Raw genomic sequence first — 13,103 nt, forward strand, 5'->3', positions numbered from 1 at the left:
AAGGAGGTAACCTATTTATTAGAACTGGGGTGAAAAGTGAATGTTTGGTCAGATAATTAAGAAAAAGCATGATTATTGGAAGTGAATTATACTATCAGCGCAAAACCAGTAGCAAGATTGATTTGTGGTTGATTCAACAAGTTAGTGGGCTAGGACTTCTGAGATTCACACTCTCTTATGGCAGAATTGGTTTCAGAATCTAGTGCTGTGTTGAAACTACAGAGGATAATTAAGTGTGCCATCTGAGAAAAGTGGAAAAAATGAAGGGACAGGATAATAAATATGTTTTTTTTTAATAATCTAAGATAAAAGCTAGAGGTTATAGTAAGTGGCAGAATTTGCTGTTATATTTAGTTTGATTAAAGCTGGCCTATCATTTTAACCTGAAAAAAATATTTTGGTCTTGATTCTGTCACTAATTATGTACGCTATTTCTCTTAGCTTTCTTTCTTTTTTAAACAAATTCATTAAGCATGGTATCTTTTTGAGACACTTAGTCCCATGCTAATTTAATACCTATTATGTGCCAAGCATTGTGCTAATTTTTGGAGATATGAGAAAAAGAAAAAAAAACAGTCCCTGGTCTCAAGGTTTTCACATTGCAAAATCAGAGACAACATGCAAACAACTATATGCAAGCAGGGTACATACAGAATAATTTGAATACAATCAATAAAGAGGAGAAACAAGAATTAAGGGGAATTGAAAAGTGCTTCTTGTAGAAGGTGAAATTTTAAGGGAGAATGGAAGGCAACAAGGGAAGTCAGGAGGTGGAGATGAGGAGGGAAGGCATCCAAAAAATGAGCAACAGTCACAGAAAATGCATGAAATCAAGAGATGGGGGTGCTTTTTTCAAAATAAGTAAGGATACCAGCAACATTGCATCTCAGAGTACTTGAGGAAGTATAAAGTACAAGTAAACTGGAAAGGTATGTGTTAGGGATCAAGTTACAAAGGGCCTAAAAAGCCAAACCCAAGGTTTTACATTTGATCCTAGAGAAAATAGAGACCTTGAAGTTTATTGAATAGGTAGGGTGGTGACACAATCAAACCCATCATATGGTCAATGCTTCTACTTCTAGTGAACACCAAAAGGCGAACAACTCTGGTGCTGCAGGAGGTACGGGAGGCCCCGAGGGCCCCGGAGTTGGAGATTGGGGTGGTTTCTACAGTGGCTTTGGCAGTGGGGGCCGAGGTCGAGGCCGGGGCCATGGAGCCCAGGGAGGAAAGGCCGAAGACAAGGAGTGGGTTCCTGTCACTAAGTCAAGGACATGAAGATCAAGTCTTTGGAAGAGATCTATCTTTTCTCGCACCCTATCAAGGAGTCTGAGATCATAGATTTCTTCCTGGAATCTTCATTGAAAGATGAGGTTTTGAAGATCATGCCTGTTCAGAAACAAACTAGAGCTGGACAATGTACTAGGTTCAAGGCTTTTATGGCCATCGGTGACTACAGTGGCTATGTTGGTCTGGGTGTCAAGTGCTCCAAGGAAGTGGCCACAGCTATTCGTGGTGCTATCATTTGGCCAAGCTGTCCATTGTTCCTGTGAGACATGGCTACTGGGGAACAAGATTGGCAAGCCTCACACAGTACCCTGCAAGGTCACTGGGCGATGTGGATCGGTTCTGGTGCACCTGATCCCCACTCCTAGAGGTACTGGCATTGTCTCACCTCCTGTGCCTAAGAAACTGCTGATGATGGCTGGAATTGATGACTGTTATACTTCTGCAAGAGGCTGTACTGCCACTCTGGGCAACTTTGCTAAAGCTACCTTTGATGCCATCTCCAAAACATACAGCTATCTAACCCCAGACCTGTGGAAGGAGACTGTGTTCACTAAGTCTCCCTATTAGGAATTCACTGACCATCTTGTGAAGACTCACACTACAGTGTCTGTCCAGAGGACCCAGGCAGCTGCTGTGGCAACCACATAGATGTTTTTTATAAACAAATAAATTGAACTATGCCTGCTTAAAAAAATGGTCAACAACACAAGGCCAAGAATGCTTCATCAGATACCCAACTCTAAGTTGATATAGATGCAGAAATTATTGCTTTTATTATTTAACCATTTCTCAACATATTTAACTATTCCAACATGCAGGCCACATTTCACCATCTCATCTATGAAACTATTATGGAATTCAGATTTACTAAGACTACTACCAGATTGGTAAGATTACTTTATTGTTGAAAATTTTTAAAAAAGGAAAAGAGATTAGTCTTGAAAGATCTGTTCTTGATGGAAACATGTTGACTCTGAGTATTTTTTCCTTTCTGAATATCACAAGCCATCTAGTTCAATACTTACAAAATTTTGCCAAAGGTCTTGGAAAAACTGGCCAGTTTTTGTTTTAATATTAAACAGAAAAGTGCCTTTGTTTTAATTTTTTTTCTAAAATTAACCTAGCATTTGGCCATCTCCTATTGAATTGGTTTTCAATAGATATGGCTGTAGCACATTCAGGAGTACTTACCGGAGGTTTGTTCCCAGTATTATGGCTGCTGACACCAAGCTGATAGCATTGCTATTCTAAAGCTCTTGGTTTTGGTGTTCTGGCATGTCTCTATCAGGGGTCTGGAAGGATATAAAGGTTAAGATGGTGTTAATGGTAGTTTAGACTGCTTAATATTTCTTAATAATTCACACTTAATGCTTCCTCCTGTTTCTAACTCATGGTTGCCTTCCTACTTCTGCTAGACTGACTTGCCTGAACTGTGTGAAAATAATTTAATAGTTGGTAAGAATGGTTGACTCCTCCTCCACAGGAGCTTCCTCTTCAGATCATGGACATGAGGGTTGGGCTGGAAGCAGGACAGGTCATTTGGGGGTACTACAATACCCAGTAGTCTTGTGCTTATCTACCTGTGGGTGGCAGTTGGTTAGCAGTTGTTGCTGCTGGTTATGTAGGTGGGATACTTCGCTACAATGATTTTCACCTTTAGTGATTGCTACATAAATTAGGATGGACTTAGTTCTAATGGTCTGAGAAACATTACCAAGGTATTTAAGAAAGAAAAAAGGATTCAAAGATGATTGAAGTTATTAAAACAGGTGACTACGGAGATGCTGGTACTTTCAAGAGAAATAGGAACATCTAGAGAAAATTCCTATTTGGGAGAAAAATTTATGTTTTTGCATATTGAGCTTGAGATGTTATGACAACCAGGTACACATTGGAGCTTGGAAGAGAGATCATGACTGGATATTTTTCTGCTTTCCTGTCACTTCAGGAAAGAGAATTATAAGGAAAGATAGGATTTGGGAAGACTCATACTTAGGAGGTAAGAATTGGCCCATCATCTGAAGGAAGAGAAGGGACAGTCAAAAAAATAAAAGAAGGAATAGGAAAGGGTATTATAGCAGATGACAAGATGGAATCTTCCAAGGAGAGAACATTTTCATCATAGTCAAAAAACTATAGAGAAAATACTATAGGAATTAATAGTTAAGAGATCACTGGCAGTCTTTCAGAAAGTAGCTTGGGTAGAGTGTTAGTGTTGTACATTACATTTCATTGGCCTAAAAAATGAGTGGAAAATGAGGAAATGAAGTAGAGACAAAAAAGGCAGGAAAATGTTTCTAGGAGTATGGCCATGAACAGGAGAAAAAGTAAGGCAAAACAGTTTGAGGAAATAGTAGGATACTGTGCTCAAGTGAAAGTTCTGGTGTTTTTATTTGCTTTCGTTTTGGTTTATTTGTGGCTGGAGGAAATGCAGACATAACTGTAGGTATTAGGGGATATAGCAGAAAATTAGGAAGGATTTAAAATGAAGGATTTTTTGCAGCACTTAATCTATTTTGTGTGTTTTTTCATAGGTCAATGATAGTTAGTCTTCATAACCACAATGAATTTGCCTACTCAGGACACAGTTTTATGGTACAAGTGACTTACCCTCATGCATTAAGCTAGTTTAGAACCAAACATCTCTTCACTTCTCTCATATGTCAACCTCATCAATTAAGCATTTTCATTGTCTTTCCTCATCTGAAATTGGATAAAGCAATAGAGAAGAGGCAAGGACATGATGAATAAACAGGATTTTTTTCTGCAGGTGTCTGGCAGCAGTATATACAAAGTGTGAAGAGCAGTCTTCTGGAAATCAAAAGAAATGGGTACAAGCCTTGGTTCTCAGGTTTACCAGTTGTGAAATTGGGTAAGGCACTCACCTTCTCTAATAATGTATAAATGTGCAAAAAAATGATACTTAGACTATGTCAAAGAACAGGCTTGAAGGAAATGTTAAACTAAAAGTGGTCTGCAAAAATGAAATACTTCGTTTTTATTAACCAATTCACTTGTCTTCATAATCTGATTGGAATGTTGCCATGATGATGTGCCTCTGCAATTTTTTGTTCCCAGGTGACAGGTTTGGATGGATGATATCTTCAAGGCATCTTGTTGGGGAGGACTTTCTCAATAAATCAGCAAAATGTGGTGTGCACCATATAATCAAGTGAGGTCATCTCCATGTAATCCAATATAATCAAATTTAATTTAAAGACTTATCAACCAGGGCAAAATTATATACCAGATAGTTGAAAGATTATGGTCAATCACAATGTATAAGAAGTCATTTATTGAGAAGAAGGAAATCAACAGTGTAATCATATTGGAATTATTCAGATCTGTAATTCTAGGAAGAAAGGAACAATAACTGCTTAATGGAATAGTAATCACACTCACAATCACAAATAGCCATTTCCTTTAGTATTGAAATTGTTAAATACAAAAATTGTTAAATACATAGTTCAAAAAATAAGTGTCTTATCTTTAGAGTCACTATCATTTTAAAATAATACAAAGGACTGCAACAGCAGTTATATTAATCATTGTAAGACCACATAAAATTTAAGATGTAGAGAAAATACTTCTGGGATCCAAGATGGCAGAGTAAGCAATAAGTTGCTACCACTCTCCATTTTTAACCTCTTAAAAAAAACAGAAAATAATGCCACAGGAAAAGTCCTGGAACAGTGGAGCCAGCAGAAAGACAAGGCAGAACAGTCTCTTAGCATGAGAAATTTGGAGGATCAGCAAGAAACGTTCATTTCACTAAAGTAAAAGGAGAGCACATTCCAGGACAGGAAGTGTCCCAGCAGGCCAGTGGCAAGTCCTACCTCAGCAAACCAGTGGGAGATCCAGAGCACCAGGGTGGTGAAACAGGCAAACACCAACACCAGGAAACACCATGTGCTTTAGCATAGCAAGGGGAACCAGTAGGCTACAGCTTTGAGAGCTACCACAGGCACTGGCACAGCCCCAAGTGAGCAGGTGTCCCATAGCAGTGGACCTCATCATGATTCAGCATCCCCAGGTGGGTATGCATCTTCCAGCAGTCAGACTTACTTATGTTCTGATGCAGCTCCTAGCAGGCAGGCAACCTCCAGCATCAGAACTCCAAGTGCTTCAGTGCAGTCCTGGGAGGCTAGATGTCCACCAGCAGCCAAACCTCCTCATAGCCCTGGGCAAGTGGGCAGGCATCTTCCTTCAGCCAGCCAGACCTCCCTGTGCTTCAGTGCAGGCCTTCAGAAATGCAGAAAAACCCCACCTGGCCTCAGCACATGCCATATACTACCACTCAGACTTCAGCTCTGCACCAGGTAAGCTGCCAGACCCATATAGCCTTTAGCTGCAAGCACCTGAGTACCCAGTACAGAACACCAGTGACCAGGCCCCTGGCCACCAACACAAGAAGTTTGAGACAATACCCCTTGTGTTCCAACAGGAGAGTTCAATTTTAAAAGGCAGGAAATTGGCAAACACCATGAGCAAGAAGCAAAAAAGAAAACTGACTATAGAGAATTATTATGGTGACAGGGAAGACCAAAACACCAACTCAGAAGATGATATCATTGTCAATATATCCACATCTGAAATCTCAAAGGGAAAAATGAATTGGCCCCAAGCCCAGAAAGCCTTCTTGGAAGAGCTCAAGAAGGATTTTAAAAGTCTAAAAAGAGAAGCAGAATAAAAAAAATTAGGAAAAATAAATGAGAGGTATGAAAGGGTCAAAAGCTTGGAAAAAGAAAGACAAAAATTGATTGTACAAACAACTCCTTAAAAAAATACAACTGGTTGATTGGAAAAGAAGGTACAAAAATCCACTGAAGAGAAGAACTCCTTAAAAAGAAGAATTGGCCAAATGAAAAAGGAGGTACAAAAATTCACCAAAGAGAAGGACTCCTTAAAAGGTAGAATTGGCCAAATGGAAAAGGAGGTACAAAAGCTAACTGAAGAAAACAATTGTTAAGTTATGTCTCCTGGATCTATTTTCTAGGTCAGTTGTTTTTCAAATGAGGTAGTTAACATTTCCTTCTACTTTTCCTTTCTTTTGATTTTGCTTGACTGATTCTTGATGTCTTATAGTCTTTAGCTTCCATTTGTCTATTTCTAATTTTTAAGAAATTATTTCTTTCAGTGAGCTTTTGCACCTCACTGGAAAAACAACTGACCTGGAACATAGATCCAGGAGACATAACTTAAGAATCATTGGTCTAGGGTGGAGCCAAGATGGCAGCTGGAAAGCAGGAACTTGCTTGGGCTCCCCAACACGTTCGTCAAAAAACCTATAAAAAAAATGGCTCTGAAAAATTCTGCAACTGCAGAACCCACAAAACAGCAGAGGGAAGCAGGGATACAGCCCAGGACAGCCTGGATGGTCACTGGATGAGGTCTATCATGCATGGAGTGGAGGGGAGTGGAGCTCAGTATGGGAGGCAGCAGGACCAGGCAGACCAGGAGCCAGGCAGAACAGACCCTAGCACCCTGAATTAGTGAGCTGTGGCAATTACCAGACTTCTCAACCCACAAACACCAAAGACAACAGAGAAGGTTAGTGGGAAAAGCTACTGGGGACACAGTTTGAGGTTCAGCCACTGCCCCAGGGGCAGCAAGGGAGGTGCAGCTACAGAACAACAACTGCAGTTACTTCTGGCCCCAGGCCCACATGGTGGGAGGAATTAAGTGGCGGATCAGAGCAGGAGTGAAGAGCCTGCTGAAGATTTACATCAGGTCTGGTTGGTGGTTCTTGAGGAAGGAGGAGTGCTGGGGTGGCAGAGCTGGCTATATAGAAATAGCTCTGAAATCAACGGCGCATCCCCTCAAGCTTGGAACAAAGTGCTCTTTGCTCTATGACGAAAAACTCAAGGGTCAAGTAAGTTGGCTGGGAACGTGGCCAGGCAGTGATAATGCACACAGATTCAGTCTCAGACTTTGGAATCTTTCTTTGGTGACAAAGAACACCAAAACATACAGCCTAAAGAAGTCAACAAAGTGCAAGAGCCTACACCAAAAGCCTCCAAGAAAAACATGAACTGGTCTCAGGCCATGGAAGAGCTCAAAAAGGATTTGGAAAAGCAAGTTAGAGAAGTAGAGGAAAAATTGGGATGAGAAATGAGAATGATGCAAGAAAATCATGAAAAACAAGTCAATGACTTGCTAAAGGAGACCCAAAAAATACTGAAAAAAATATTGAAGAAAAAAACACTTTAAAAAATAGACTAACTCAAATAGCAAAAGAGCTCCAAAAAGCCAAGGAGGAGAAGAATGCCTTGAAAGGCAGAATTAGCCAAATGGAAAAGGCAGTCCAAAAGACCACTGAAGAAAATACTACCTTAAAACTGAGATTGGAGCAAGTGGAAGCTAGTGACTTTATGAGAAATCAGGATATTATAAAACAGAACCAAAAGAATGAAAAAATGGAAGACAATGTCAAATATCTCCTTGGAAAAACCACTGACCTAGAAAATAGATCCAGGAGAGATAATTTAAAAATTATTGGACTACCTGAAAGACATGATCAATAAAAGAGCCTAGATATCATCTTTCAAGAAATTATCAAGGAGAATTGCCCTGATATTCTAGAGCCAGAGGGTAAAATAGGAATAGAAAGAATCCACAGATCACCTCCTCAAATAGATCCCCAAAAGAAAACTCCTAGGAACATTGTCGCCAAATTCCAGAGCTCCCAGGTCAAGGAGAAAATACTGCAAGCAGCCAGAAAGAAACAATTTGAATATTGTGGAAAAACAATCAGGACAACACAGGATCTGGCAGCTTCCACATTAAGGGACCGAAGAACTTGGAATACAATATTCCGGAGGTCAATGGAGCTAGGATTAAGACCAAGAATCACCTACCCAGCAAAACTGAGTATCATGCTCCAAGGCAAAATATGGAGTTTCAATAAAATAGAGGACTTTCAAGCTTTTTCAGTGAAAAGACCAGAGCCGAATAGAAAATTTGACTTTCAAACACAACAATCAAGAGAAGCATGAAAAGGTAAACAAGAAAGAGAAATCATAAGGGACTTACTAAAGTTGAACTGTTTTGTTTACATTCCTACATAGAAAGATGATGTGTATGATTCAGGAGACCTCAATATCATAGTATCTGAAAGGAATATGCATATATATATATATGTGTGTGTGTGTGTGTGTGTGTGTGTGTGTGTGTACATATATATACATATGTGTGTGTCTATGTATGTATATATGTAGATATATACACACACAAAGGGCACAGGGTGAGTTGAGTATGAAGGGATGATGATACCTAAAAAAATAAAATCAATTTAAGGGATAAGAGAGGATTGTATTGAGAGAGGGAGAAAGGGAGAGATAGAATGTGGTAAATTATCTCGCATAAAAGTGGCAAGAAAAAGAAGTTCTGTAGCAAGGGAAGAGAAGTCAGGTGAGGGGGAATGAGTGAATCTTGCTCTCATCACATTTGACCTGAGGAGGGAATATCATACATACTCAATTGGGTATCTTACCCCACAGGAAAGAAGGAGGAAGAAGATAAAAAAGAGGGGATGATAGAAGGGAGGGCAGATGGGGGGAGGAGGTAATCAAAAACAAACACTTTTGAAAAGGGACAGGATCAAGGGAGAAAATTCAATAAAGGGGAATAGGTTAGGAAGGAGCAAAACATAGTTAATCTTTCACAACATGAGTATTGTGGAAGGGTTTTACATAATGATATGCATGTGGCCTATGTTGAATTGCTTGCCTTCTTAGGGAGGGTGGGTGGGGAGGGAAGAGGGGAGAGAATTGGGAACTCAAAGTTTTAAAAACAGATGTTCAAAAACAACAACAACGAAAAAAAGTTTTGCATGCAACTAGGAAATAAGATACACAGGCAATGGGGCATGGAAACTTATCTTGCCCTACAAGAGAAGAAGGGAAAGGGGGATGGGAGGGGAGTGGGGTGACAGATGGGAGGGCTGACTGGGGAATGGGGCAACCAGAATATATGCCATCTTGGAGTGGGAGGAGGGTAGAAATGGGGAAAAATTGCAATTCAAACTTTTGTGAAAATCAATGCTGAAAACTAAATATATTAAATAAATTTAAAAAAAATAAAAAAAAAAGAATCATTGGTCTACCTGAAAGCCATGATTCATTCATTAAAGTATCGAGGAAAACTGCCCCAAAGTCCTAGAACCAGAGAGTAAAATAGTCATTGAAAAAATTCAATGATCACCTCATGAAAGAGATCCCAAAATGAAAATGGCAAGGGATAATGTAACCAATTCCAAAATTATAAGGTCAATAAGAAAATTCTGCAAGAAGCCAGAAAGAAACAATTTAAATATCATGGAAATACAATCAGGATAACACAGAACCCAGCAGCTTTTACATTAATGGAGCAGAGGGCCTGGAATATCATATTCAGGAAGGCAAAAGAACATGGATTACAACAAAGCATCAACTCCCCAGCAAAAGTGAGCATAATTTTCCATGGGAGGAGATGAACATTTAATGAAATAAGGGGATTCCAAACTTTTCTGATGAAAAGACTAAAGCTAAACAGGCATTTTGCTCTTCCAATGCAAGGCTCAAGAGAGGCATACAAAGGAAAACAGGAAAGAAAATATGTTATTCAATATGGGTAGACTGTTTACATCCCTATGTGGGAAGACAGTACTTGGAATTCTTGGAAATGTATCTTTATTTTGACACTTAGGAGTGGTATACATTGAATGAGGGTGTGGGTATAAGATTACTTTGATGGGATGACAAAAAATAATTAATTAAGGAGTGAAAAAAGGATTGTATTGGGAGAAGAGTAAAGGAAGAGAAAGAAAAGGGCAAATTACATTACATGAGGAGGCCCAAAGATGTATTATAATGGAGGGAATCCATCAGATTTGGGTCAAAGAGAGAGTGACATGGACTCAATTGGGTATAGAAATCAATCTTGTCTTATAGTATCTAAAAGGGAAAAGAAAAAGGAGGGGGAGTATACAAGGAAGGGCAAAAGGGATGGAAGAAGTAGAAAAGGAAGGAAAAGGGAGGGGCGGGGCTAATAGAAGGCTGGGTAGATTGAGAAAAATGATGGTCCTAAGCAAAACACTGCTAAGGAGGGAAAAGAGTTATGGAGAGAGAAAAGCACAAATGGGGAAATAGAATGGACAGAACAACACAATTTGTAATCATAACTGTGAATGTAAATGGGATAAATTCACCCAAAAAATGGAAGTGGGTAGCAGAATGTATTAAAAAACCATAATGCTGGGCGGAGCCAAGATGGCGGCTGGAAAGCAGGGACTTGCTTAAGCTCCCCCCCCCACCCAGGTCCCTCCAAACACCTGTAAAAATGGCTCTGAACAAATTCTAGAGCTGCAGAACCTGCAAAATAGCAAAGGGAAGCAGGGCTGCAACCCAAGACAGCCTGGATGGTCTATGGGATGGGTCTATCACACAGAGCTGGGATTGGAATGGAGCACAGCCCAGCGTGGGCTGCACCAGGACCAACCAGACCAGGAGCCAGGTGGAACAGGTGTAGTGCTCTGAATCAGTGAGCTGTGGCAGTTGTCATACTTCTCAACCCACAAATGCCAAAGACAACAGAGAAAGTTAGGGTCAAAAGCTGCTGGCACAGAGTGAAAGGAGTTCACTGATGCCCACCACTCTGGGGACAGCAGAAGTGGTAGCTCTGAGAATGCTTCCAGTGCTACAGCTGCAGTTGTCTCCATCCCCAGGCCAACCTGGTGGGAGGAATTAAGCAGCAGATTATAGCAGGAGTGCAAAGCCTGCATTGCCCTGCCTGGATCTGAGCCTCAATCCTGGTTGGTAGTTCTAGGGGGAGGAGTGCTGGTGTGACAGAGCTTAATGTGTATAAGTAGCTCTGAAAATAGCAGTGCAGCCCCTCAAGCTTTGTACAAAGTACTCTCTACTCTACAAGCAGTCATACCCCAATAAAAAGCTCAAGGGTCAAATAGATGGCTGGAAACATGAGCAGACAGTGAAAACAGTCTCAGATTCAGCCTCAGACTTTGGAATCTTTTTTTTGGTGACAAAGAAGCCGAAAATGTACAGCAAGAAGAGGTCAACAAAGTGAAAGAGCCTATATCAAAAGCCTCCAAGAAAAACATGAATTGATCCCAGGCCATGGAATAACTCAAAAAGGATTTGGAAAAACAAGAGAAGTAGAGGAAAATTGGGAAGAGAAATGAGAAGGATGAGAGAAAACCATGAAAAACAAGTCAATAGCTTGCTAAAGGAGACCCAAAAAAATACTGAAGAAAATAACACCTTAAAACATAGACTAACTCAAATGGCAAAAAAGCTCCAAAAAAGCCAATGAGGAGAAAAATACCTTAAAAGGCAGAATTAGCCAAATGGAAAATGATGTACAAAAGACCACTGAAGAAAATAGCACCTTAAAAATTATATTGGAGCACATGGAAGCCAGCGACTTTATGAAAAATCAAGATATTATAAAACAGAACCAAAGGAATGAAAAAATGGAAGACAATGTGAAATATCTCATTGGAAAAACCACTGACCTGGAAAATACATCCAGGAGAGATAATTTAAAAATTATTGGACTACCTGAAAGCCATGATCAAAAATAGAGCCTAGATATCATCTTTCAGGAAATTATCAAGGAAAACTACCCTGATATTCTAGAGCCAGATGGTAAAATAGAAATTGAAAGAATCCACCAATCACCTCCTGAAAAAGATCCCAAAAGAAAACTCCTAGGAATATTGTCACTACATTCCATACCTCCCAGATTAAGGAGAAAATACTGCAAGCAGCCAGAAAGATACAATTTGAGTATTGTGGAAACACAATCAGGATAACCCAAGCTCTAGCAGCTTCTACATTAAGGGATCGAATGGCTTGGAATATGATGTTATGGAGGTCAATGGAGCTAGGATTAAAACCTAGAATCACCTACCCAGCAAAACTGAGTATCATGCTCCAAGGCAAAATATAGAGTTTCAATAAAATAGAGGACTTTCAAGCTTTCTCAGTGAAAAGACCAGAGCTGAATAGAAAATTTGACTTTCAAATACAAGAATCAAGAGAAGCATGAAAAGGTAAACAAGAAAGAGAAATTATAAGGGACTTACTAAAGTTGAACTGTTTTGTTTACATTCCTACATGGAAAGATGATGTGTATAATTCATGAGACCTCAGTATTAGAGCAGGTGAAGGGAATATACATACGGACATATATATCTATATCTATATATCTATATATCTATATCTATATATATATGTCTATAGACAGAGGGTACAGGGTGAGTTGAATATGAAGGGATGATATCTGAACAAATAAAATCAAATTAAGGGATGAGAGAGGAATATATTGAGAGAGGGAGAAAGGGAAAGATAGAATGGAGTAAATTATCTCACAGAAAAGTGGCAAGAAAAAGCAGTTCTGTAGGAAGGGAAGAGGGGGCAGGTGAGGGGTAATGAGTGAATCTTGCTTTCATTGGATTTGACTTGAGGAGGGAATACCATACATACTCAAATGGGTATTTTACCCCACAGGAAAGAAGCAGGAAGGAGATAAAAGGTGGGGGGGGGGGATGATAGAAGGGAGGGCAGATAAGGGGAGAAGGTAATCAAAAGCGAACACTTTTGAAAAGGGACAGGGTCAAAGGAGAAAATTGAATAAAGGGGGACAGGATAGAAGGGGACAAAATATAGTTAGTCTTTCACAACATGAGTATTGGGGAAGGGTTTTACATAATGATACATGTGTGGCCTATGTTGAATTGCTTGCCTAATTAGGGAGGGTGGGTGAGGAGGGTAGAGGGGAGAAAATTTGGAACTCAAATTTTTAAAAGCAGATGTTCA

The 13,103-nt window shown here is 39.7% G+C and overlaps 1 pseudogene; it reads left to right on the top strand.

Moving 5' to 3' along the window:
* The first annotated feature begins 1,059 nt into the window (after positions 1–1,059).
* LOC118847167 lies at positions 1,060–1,937 on the top strand (annotated as a pseudogene).
* Positions 1,938–13,103: the final 11,166 nt, after the last annotated feature.

This window comes from Trichosurus vulpecula, chromosome 4 (assembly GCF_011100635.1).
Source record: "Trichosurus vulpecula isolate mTriVul1 chromosome 4, mTriVul1.pri, whole genome shotgun sequence".
In the NCBI taxonomy this organism is placed as follows: domain Eukaryota; kingdom Metazoa; phylum Chordata; class Mammalia; order Diprotodontia; family Phalangeridae; genus Trichosurus; species Trichosurus vulpecula.